At 45.3% G+C, this 9,134-nt stretch overlaps 1 long non-coding RNA gene across 2 annotated transcripts; it reads right to left on the reverse strand.

Annotated features, from left to right (window-relative positions):
* Window positions 1-291: 291 nt before the first annotated feature.
* LOC141573055 (uncharacterized) lies at window positions 292-8,808 on the reverse strand. Of its 2 annotated transcripts, XR_012498621.2 has the most exons (3): window positions 8,634-8,808; window positions 6,612-6,788; window positions 292-4,452 (listed from the first exon to the last, which is right to left on the reverse strand). It is a non-coding gene; the product is annotated as an uncharacterized LOC141573055 (long non-coding RNA). The 2 variants fall into 2 exon arrangements; XR_012498620.2 differs by lacking the exon at window positions 292-4,452 and having other exon boundaries at window positions 6,506-6,788.
* Between the last annotated feature and the right edge of the window lie 326 nt (window positions 8,809-9,134).

A 9,134-nucleotide genomic window follows, 5' to 3' on the forward strand; every position in this document is an offset into this window, starting at 1 on the left:
AACTCAACATTGGTTACTTCGGCCCCAGAGTGCAGCTCCTGTGCACACACCCATTACTATCTGTACCTTTCAAAGCCTGGGTTGCTAACTTTATCAGAAGCTGTTACTCTCCGGTACAGAAGATATGGGACTAAAACTGAAAAGAGTTTCATAAATACAATACCAAAACTTTTACCTTAGCTTAAGAAGGAATTCAACAGTGAAAAAATAAAAACCAAAAACATTCACAAAAGCAATGTTTATTTCATGTGCTTTCAAAATCCTGTAAAAATATCGGGGTGTTTTTTTTTTTTTTTGATAAACCAAATGGAGCTTTCAAAAAAGAAAGGACACAGCCTGAATTTTTCTATTGAGTCAGGTCTATGTGGAACCCTCTTGGGAACAAGAATATGACTCCTCCATAATGTGTCTTAGTGCTTTATCACCTGTTGTTCCTTTGCCAAGAAAATTTAAGAGGATTGGGAATTCTTCTATAAATTATTATTACATTTAAGATTCATAAATGAATGTGAGTTGTAATGCTAACACGTATAATTTCTTGTTGATAGCTAAGAATTCTTAAAACGAGCTCCCTGTCTGCTGGCTGACACACAACCTTCCCCCACCACTGTCTGAGGAGCTGGAGGCGCGAAGCCCTGCTTGTCGGTGACACTTTTCAGGACCCTCTTGGTGCATCACAAGGAGAAGGGGAAGAGGAGGAGGAATAATAAGACATCTTACATTCATTAAAGAGCGGGAGCCATGCTGTGAACGTGTTTCCTGCACTCACACGCCGTTTCTGAGTGTCCGTAGGCACCAAGCACAGAGAGCTCAAGGCATCTGCCCAGATCACACAGCACGGCCATGGCAGTTTGCTGAGAACAGAACTCCAGGTGAATTTTTGAAATAGAGAGACCGTCAGCCACTCCTGCAATGTGGACCTAAGCAGGATAGAAAGCAAAGGAGGGAGGAGAGGGGTGGGGGGCAGAAGCAGGGAGGAGGGTGGAGGAGGCCTGCTGCTGTCTTAGCCCCCGTCACCCTCCCTGACAGGCCCACAGCTCCAGGTCAGAGCCGACAGCGAGAACCACAGTGTAAAACTGCCCGACTTTGATTTCTGCCTTTCCAAGCTATTGGCTCCCTTCACTAATAACCAGGATTTATTACTGGGCCATCTGCTGCCTCTCTAAGGTCAAAAGGTAAACCACAGGCTTGGCCGATGTCACCATCAAGGTAGCTGGTAGCAAATGGACCCTGACAAGTGTACTTTTAAAAGAATATTGTAGCAAGAGCACTCCGGACATGAAAGTCAAGCTGATAAAGAAAATAAAACCGAAAATACTAAAAAGATGTCAAGTTTTAACCCATTAATCCAAGTGAAGGAGTCCAGCTGCCAGTCTTGGATCTGGGCAGCAGTCAGGAAGCGGGGTGGGTCCCTGTGCTCCAGGCCCGTCTCTGAGCTTCTGTCCATCCCCACCTACTGCAGTCGCAGAAACACGCACAGGGTGGAGTCTGCAAAGCACGGACACGGAGGAGGGAGACAGGCGAGCTCTGACTGCTCAAAGCTGTATCAGACTTGGAGAGACGTGCCCTCCGTTTCGCTCTCTAATTGTGAGGCCTGGCTCCCTGGAGGAGGTTTGGATGGTAACCAGATTTTCTGGTTTTCGTAAATGCTGTGAAGACCGGGGACTTCTTGACAGGGAAGTTTTACCACATATTCAAAAACGTCAAAAGGACGCCGTTAAGGTGGAAGTTTCCTGATGATACCGTTTGTGTGCTTGTTACCAATTACCAGCCAGGAAGCCCCTTCTCCCTTTGCGTTTCCAGAGGAGAATGACACGGGAGGCAGAGAGGTTGACATAAGATCCAGCTCCCTCTTTTCCAGTGAAGATGGAGAATTCACCTTACAGTTTGAGGACAAATGAGAAATCAGCAAAGAATGGCTTGCTTTGTTCCAGTGAATGCTTCAAAGAGATCATCTGCTTCCGCACAGCTCTCCCTGAAACACGTTGCTGGTGGCAAATACCTGAAGTGGATGCTTATCGTCCCTCCACTCTCTGGGTCGTTCATTGCCAGCATCATTTTATTTTGTTTTTCCATTGTCCATACCAAGAACTCAGTAGACAGACACTTCCAGCACAGATGCGAAGACTGAGCCCCATCCACCCGCGTGCAGGAGATCCCATGCCCCACCTCCCCAGGCCTACAAAGCCCTGCCTCCTTAGCTTTTTGGGTGCTGCTTCCATCCAGAGGCGTCCTCTACCTGAGTGGTATTCTTAGGACTGGACTCACCTGTTCGCCTCTTGAATATAGCTAGTTATGTGTCCACCTAGTAGGGCGGCAGCAGTGAGTAAACTTCTATCCTTAGGGTGAGGAAACGTGGGAGAAGAAGTGGGTGACCACATGGCTTTCACTACAAAGCATTGTTCTGACGGGTGAAGAGATTGCACACAGAACACGCTCCGTCCAGCGTCTGGCCCATTGCAGCCTCCAATGAGTGGCAGTGTTCTGTAACAGGACAATTGTACTCCTCACGATCTCCTGGATTCCTCATTCTCATTAATGTTTCCACCCCACCCAGTTCTTGACACATTTCCTGTTTCTCGGGATCAATAAACGTTGGCTTTCTCTTCTACTTTCCCATTTGAGATTCCACTTCTTTCTCTAATCTTGTTTCCACATGGGCTTGTATCAAGAAAGATTGATGAGGTGATTGATTTGAATTGTTGCTGCAGAGATGAAATGAAACTTATTTCATAGCTGCCTGGATCAGGAGCCCCATGCCAACCTCCTCCCACACTGTCCCCTCCCTGGCCCCCACGTGCCAACACCTGGGCTCGGTTCAGGGGTTTGCCGCGCTGCTCAGGCCCAGGAACCAATGGTTCTATACAGAGACGCAAGCGGGCCCTCCTCAACTGTTTCCTCAACCAGAGGTCAAGGAGTGCGGGGCTCTGGCCCCTTCAACGGATGGGCCGGGAGGTACTATTAACGACTAATTATCTTAGGGATTAAAAGGTGGTTATGAACACTGAAACCTTAAGGTCTTACTTCTTACCAACGCTTCTTCACACGACTTCCTCGTCCTTTGCTCCCAAGTGTGGGCACATGGATACAAGGCATTAAAACACATGGGGTTCCCTCGAACACAGGGCCATCTTGGACCCTGGCGATAGCCGGGTGGGGGGGGCACGTACGGCAGGAAGTGGGGCTGATTGTGAGCCCAGCACGTCACTGGCCACAGGCTACAGGAGTGAGAGAACATGCACAGACCTGGTAATTTATATCATATCATGTCATATTATAATAAAGACCTGGTCTTATATTATCGTAAAATAAGACCAGGTCTTATATAAATTTTTGTTCCAAAAGATGCATTAGAGCTGATTGTCCAGCTGGGTCTTATTTTTGGGGAAACACGGTAGTTTATATGGAAATGTTGTTGGGGTCAGTGAACCACAATCTGACTCAACGGTGTTGCTGGGCTCACAACAGCCTGTGTCATTTGCCCTCAATTGATTATTCCATGTGTAACTACCGTCCCACAGGGAGCCTAAAAATGTTTGACGTAAAATCCCAAAGAGTAAGAGGTGCCACCCTAAAGAAAACAAATACAACAGGAAAAGAAGAGTCCCTGAGTCCTGCAGAAAGTGTCCTTTCTCTAATGCACTGCGCTGAACGCAAGTGGACTCAGGATGATGAGACGAGGAAAGACAATGCAAGTTCTGACATGGGGAGAACATAGGAGTTGGTATCCTGGGAGAAATTATGAAGACGTGGCTTCCAAGAATTCTTAAATGATCAGACTGCTGCAAAGGACAGAGAACCCAGGTGACCCCACACCCTGGCTTGGCTGTTAAATTGAAACACACACTTTAATATACATTTGTCTAAATTCAAAATTGCATCCACCACTACAGTGGCTTAGGGACACAAAACATTAATCACACAAATCGCTGAGTCCTGCCTGGGCAGCCCCGTCTTGGTCTTGAGGTAGATGACACCTTAAATAGCCCAAGTGGTTCTCCGTCACCCCCAGCCCCACACCACCCAGATGTGGCAAAGCTCAAAAGCATCATAACGCATCTTTCCCCAGAAACTGCACAGACAGCAGAGAGAAAGCTGTCTGGGGCGGTCAGGACCCATGGACAGGACACAGGGCAGGGGCCAGCAACTCCACAGGGGAAATCAGGGCCCAGCCCAGACAGTGGACACTTAGCCCAGAGTCCTGCAGGCATCAGGGGGCAGGCCCTCAGCAGCAGCCTGTCTTGTCCCTGCTTGTGCACAAACCCCTGTGCACCGCACTTACCTTCCCGTCATCTCGCTGGGACAGGCTGTGCACAAACCCCTGTGCACCGCACTTACCTTCCCGCCACCTCGCTGGGACAGGCTGTGCACAAACCCCTGTGCACCACACTTACCTTCCCGTCATCTCGCTGGGACAGGTGGCACACAGATGCGAGCCCAGTGGTTCAGTTTCTAAAAGATGGAATTACGTGTTTTGCAGCATTGCATTAGCAGACTAGATTCAGTTGACTATACGCACAGCAGACACCACTTAATACAGTTACTTTTGCTACATAGTTTGTTTTTCTAAATAACATGATTTATTTTAATGACTGTACTGTAAACTAAATGCTCGTGTCCCCTAAAATTCATAGGTTAAAATCAAAACCCCCAATGGGATGGTATTAGGAGGTGGGGCCTTGGGGGGTGATTAGGTCATGAGGTGGGGCCCCCGTAATGGGATCAGTGTCCTCATAAGAGGCCCCAGAGAGCTGTCTTGTCCCCTCTGCCACATGAGGACACAGGGAAAGGAGAAGCAGCTGTGACTGAGGAGGTGCGCTTCCACCAGACACCGAATCTGCCTGCAGGCACCTTCCTCGTGGCCTCCCAGCCTCCGGACTGGGAGAACTTAGTGTCTGTTGTTTGTAAGCCCCCCACCTACCCACGTCTGTGGTACTTTGTGGTAGCAGCCCGAGCGGACTGAGACAGCCCATCACGCCATCATTCCACCCGTTAAATACAGAAGTGACTGCTCCTTGTTTGTGGCCAATCCACACAGAAAGTGAGTAAATCTAATATTTGTCAAAGAGAACAGATGGCGTGTGTATTTGAACCAACGTAAACGTTTCCTAGATGCTACTTTCTGTGATGTGGAATTCTGTAAGTGATTCAAAGACCGCTGAGGTTCAGGCAGTCCTTTCTCGGCCCTTCTGCATGAAGCGGGCCTGAAAAGGTGGCAGCTCACCTTCCAGAACAAGGAGCTCCCAAGCGATAGACCACTGGGCTTTGCACAGCTTTGGTCAAGTCCAGCCAGTCTGCTACTGAACTTTCAAACTTAGAAAAGGAAAATGACTTTTGCTGCTTGCAACCAAAGAAGGACGGAGGTGCACATTTGGGAGGTTTGCCTGTGCACAAACTATGTAGCAAAAGTAACTGTATTAAGTGGTGTCTGCTGTGCGTATAGTCAACTGGAAACCCACACCTGTCACACCTGTTCCTCCCGACAGTGGAAACCCACACCTGTCACTGTGTTCTCACCGTCACACGAGTGCCCTGCACAGTCAGGGTACACGTGTGACTATTAACGGGACACAACGTTGTGCTTCAGACGCCGCTGGGTGCTGGCGAGCCTGTGTCTTTGTTCTTCCAGTTTATACTGCAGCGGAGAATTGGGGAAACGTCCGCAGTCTCACTAGAATTTCTGTGCTCTTTTTGAATTCTAATGGAAGAACCATTTGCGTCTATGTTGCTCTCCTTCCAACATGGCAAATACCGGTTTAGCTAACGAGACTCAGGTGTACCTGCAGGCATTCCTTCAAGAATTCTGCAGCTACGAATCTGGCCGCAGGTCACCGAACGTCAAGGTGGGAAACGCATCCTGTCTTGTCACCCACAGCTACACCCCTTGAGCACTGGAGCGCTGAGTCACCGTCCCCTGGATCTCCAGCCTCGGCCATGCCCTCAGCTCCTGCTTCTACGTTCTCCAGTCTCTCCCTGCTGTGTGACGTCACTGCCCTGGCTGAGACACAGCTGTAATTAAGATGGTAACCGTGTTGGGGGCCGCGGTAATGGGTGCAGCCTGGCAGCACCACCACTCACGGCAGCTCCGAGATCATAACTGAAGGTGAAAAAGCAAAGCTGTGGTGTTTGTAAAAGGAGCGGTTTACCTCCTGACGTGATTCAATCAAGCAACCTGCACTTACTCTTGTTTTTCTAAGTCAGCTTGTGTTGGGAAGTCCTTTTGCTTCCCTTTGTGCTGTATCACGCCTCCCACCCCCGCCAGCCTCTCCCTTCCTGTCCACACCACGCGAGCTTTGTGTGTACGCTCCCTCCCGGCTTTGGTAATAGTTACACCTGTAGAAAAGAATATAACTACTGGCTATGCTATGTATTTGCTTTTAATGTGTCAATAAAAAGGTAATTACATTTAATTTGTGTTTAGGGTTATAATTGGCTTGAAGTAAAAGCTCACTTGCTGGAACAAAAACTCACAGAATAAGCCAAAAAAAAAAAAAAACAAAGTTGATATTTTCTTAAAATAAAGTTACCATTGTCATTTATTTTTTAAACGTATTAGTAACTTTGCTCTGAAAATTAGTCAATGGGCCGTTCCAGAAAATTCTTGCACTCACAAGATGCATCAAGGCCCTTTTGTTCTCACAGACGTCATGGGGCTGGGGGCGTCCGGCGGCCCAAGTGAATTTCCATCTCAGTCTCCAGTGATCACGGTTACATCACGGCCTGAAGAAGGGTTTCCACCTCCAATGTTTCTTGGCTGAGTCTGAGTCGCCAGTTGGTCATTTCAGTCTCTTTAGAAAAAAAACGCCATCATGGATGACGAGATGAGAATGGCAGTAAATTTGTTCAATCTTTAAATTGTACATTTTTTTTTAAATCCCCAGTGAAATGTATTTTCAGTTATATAATCTTTCTCTCCATAACAAATTATTTATGTACAATTAAAGAACAGATTTCCAGAATTGCTTGAACACTGGTTCTTTTTGTTTGAATTACTTTAATTATTTATATATCTGGCCCTATATTTTTGTGTACTCTATTTTTTCACTATTTCTCCATATGCATACATCCCAACGTATGTGTCATCTGTTTCTCACAATTTCTTTTGTTTTTTTTATATGTGGGTTTTTGTGTTCACAGTGATAAGTTGTTTTAAAAACTGAAAACATTTTGCTAATCACTGAAAGAGGGAAATAAATACAGTACCAAGAAAATGTCATTGAAAATATTACATCTGTTTTCTATTTTTAAACCCTCATTACTTCCAATTCAACCGTCATCACAACTCACACTGCGTAGTAATTGTTGAACCAGATTTATCAGAAACTGTCTTTTATACAAAATGGCCCAAAAGCTGATTCCAGAGAAGGCCTGTACGCATAAGAATGTCACAGAATTCCTTGGAGCCTCAGACCTGGAAAACTGCATGAATGTCAATTATGCAACATTTTGTGTGTAATTTCAGGAAGTTTAGACTCTCTGAAACTTATCCATTAATGGCCTAAACCCCTATTAAGCTCACCAGATATAAAGTTATGTTTATACAAGGATATAAAAATTCTTTACATATTGTATCTAATCGAGCGTTCATTGCCTCTGCTGCAATATTTTCAGTGGAAATCCTGAAACAATCTGATTCTGAAAAAAGTTAACCCCCTGGCTTTCTTCTGAACATTCCTGGCATCTATTCTCAGCGTCTTCACGCTTCCGTGTCTCCTCGTGAAGGGCCTGAGGATTCTCCCTGTTCCCACACAGAGTGACAGGGACCAGTTCTACCCTCCCACCTTCAAGAACTACAGTAAATAGTGGGTAACATTGAATTAAAATAATGGGCAGAAGTTTTAATGCTCACACTTTACCAAAGAAGATAGGTGAAAATGCACATTAAAATCACAAAATGCAATTATATTAGAAGCCTAAAATTAGAAACCTTGACCATACCAAATTTTGGTAAGAATAGGAACGATTGGAATTCTCACACACCACTGGTAAGAATATAAAGTGGTACAGCCACTTCAGATAATACTTTGTAAGTCAGTCAACAGTTTGTAAGTCACGAGTGAATAAACAATCTGTGTCCATCCAGATAATGAAATATTATTCAGCACTGAAAAGAAATGAGCTCTGAAGCCATGAAAAGACTCACAGGAAACTTAAATACATGTTGCTGAGAGAAAGAAGCCCATCTGAAAAGGCGACATACTGTATAATTCTGACTGTGAGACATTCTAGAAAAGGCAGAACTATGGAGACAGTAAAATATCCATGTTGCTGAGCTTTTTGTGGGGCGAGAGGTGAATAGACAAAGGACAGGATGTTTAGGGCTGTGAAACTTCTCTGTGTGACACTGTCATATATTTGTCAGAACCCATGTAATGCACAGCACCCAGCGTAAACGCTAAAGTATGGATTTTACTTAATAATAACATATCTTTATTGGCTCATCAACTCTAATAAGTACACAACAACCCATGATGTTAATAATATGGCAAACTGTGAGAAAGGCTGGGAACTATAGGAATTCTCTATGCTTTCTGCTTCATCTCAGATCACCCTAAAACTTATCTAAAACATAAAATCTGTTATATAAAAAGAAGAAACTTGGCATTTTCATAATAAGCTTAGCTTTCACTTACCATGTATCAGCCATTCCACTCTTACGGGTTCACCTAGCGAAAGTAACACCTATGTCCAAAGAGAGAGCTGTGCACTGATGCTTATAGCCGCCCCAAACTGGAAACATCAGCAGGTGAGTGAATGGGCCAATTATGGTAGAGCTGTCTGCTGGACTAGAACTCAGGCATGAAAAGGGGTGACTGGTCACAGATGTACCACGCTAGATGAATGTAAACAGGCCACACCCAGGGGCTGGCGGTCCCTGAGCCACGGCGTACACAGAGGCTGTGCTATCTGTGGGTGTTTTTACTAGTACTGGCAGGGTACCTTAATAGAGAGCAATAAAACTTACTCATTCAAATGGAATGCTCGTGATATGGGAATTCTGCTTCTCTGTTTATTTTAATTTAAATAAATATTCCAAAATATTAACAGCAGATTACTTTTTAGTGCTTTCTGCTTTGTGATGTGTCTTTACACACATCACTCAGTTTATTAAATAATTTATTAGCTAATTATTT

This window comes from Rhinolophus sinicus, chromosome 4 (genome assembly GCF_057876585.1).
Source record: "Rhinolophus sinicus isolate RSI-liver-muscle chromosome 4, RSI-T2T, whole genome shotgun sequence".
NCBI classification, from domain to species: domain Eukaryota; kingdom Metazoa; phylum Chordata; class Mammalia; order Chiroptera; family Rhinolophidae; genus Rhinolophus; species Rhinolophus sinicus.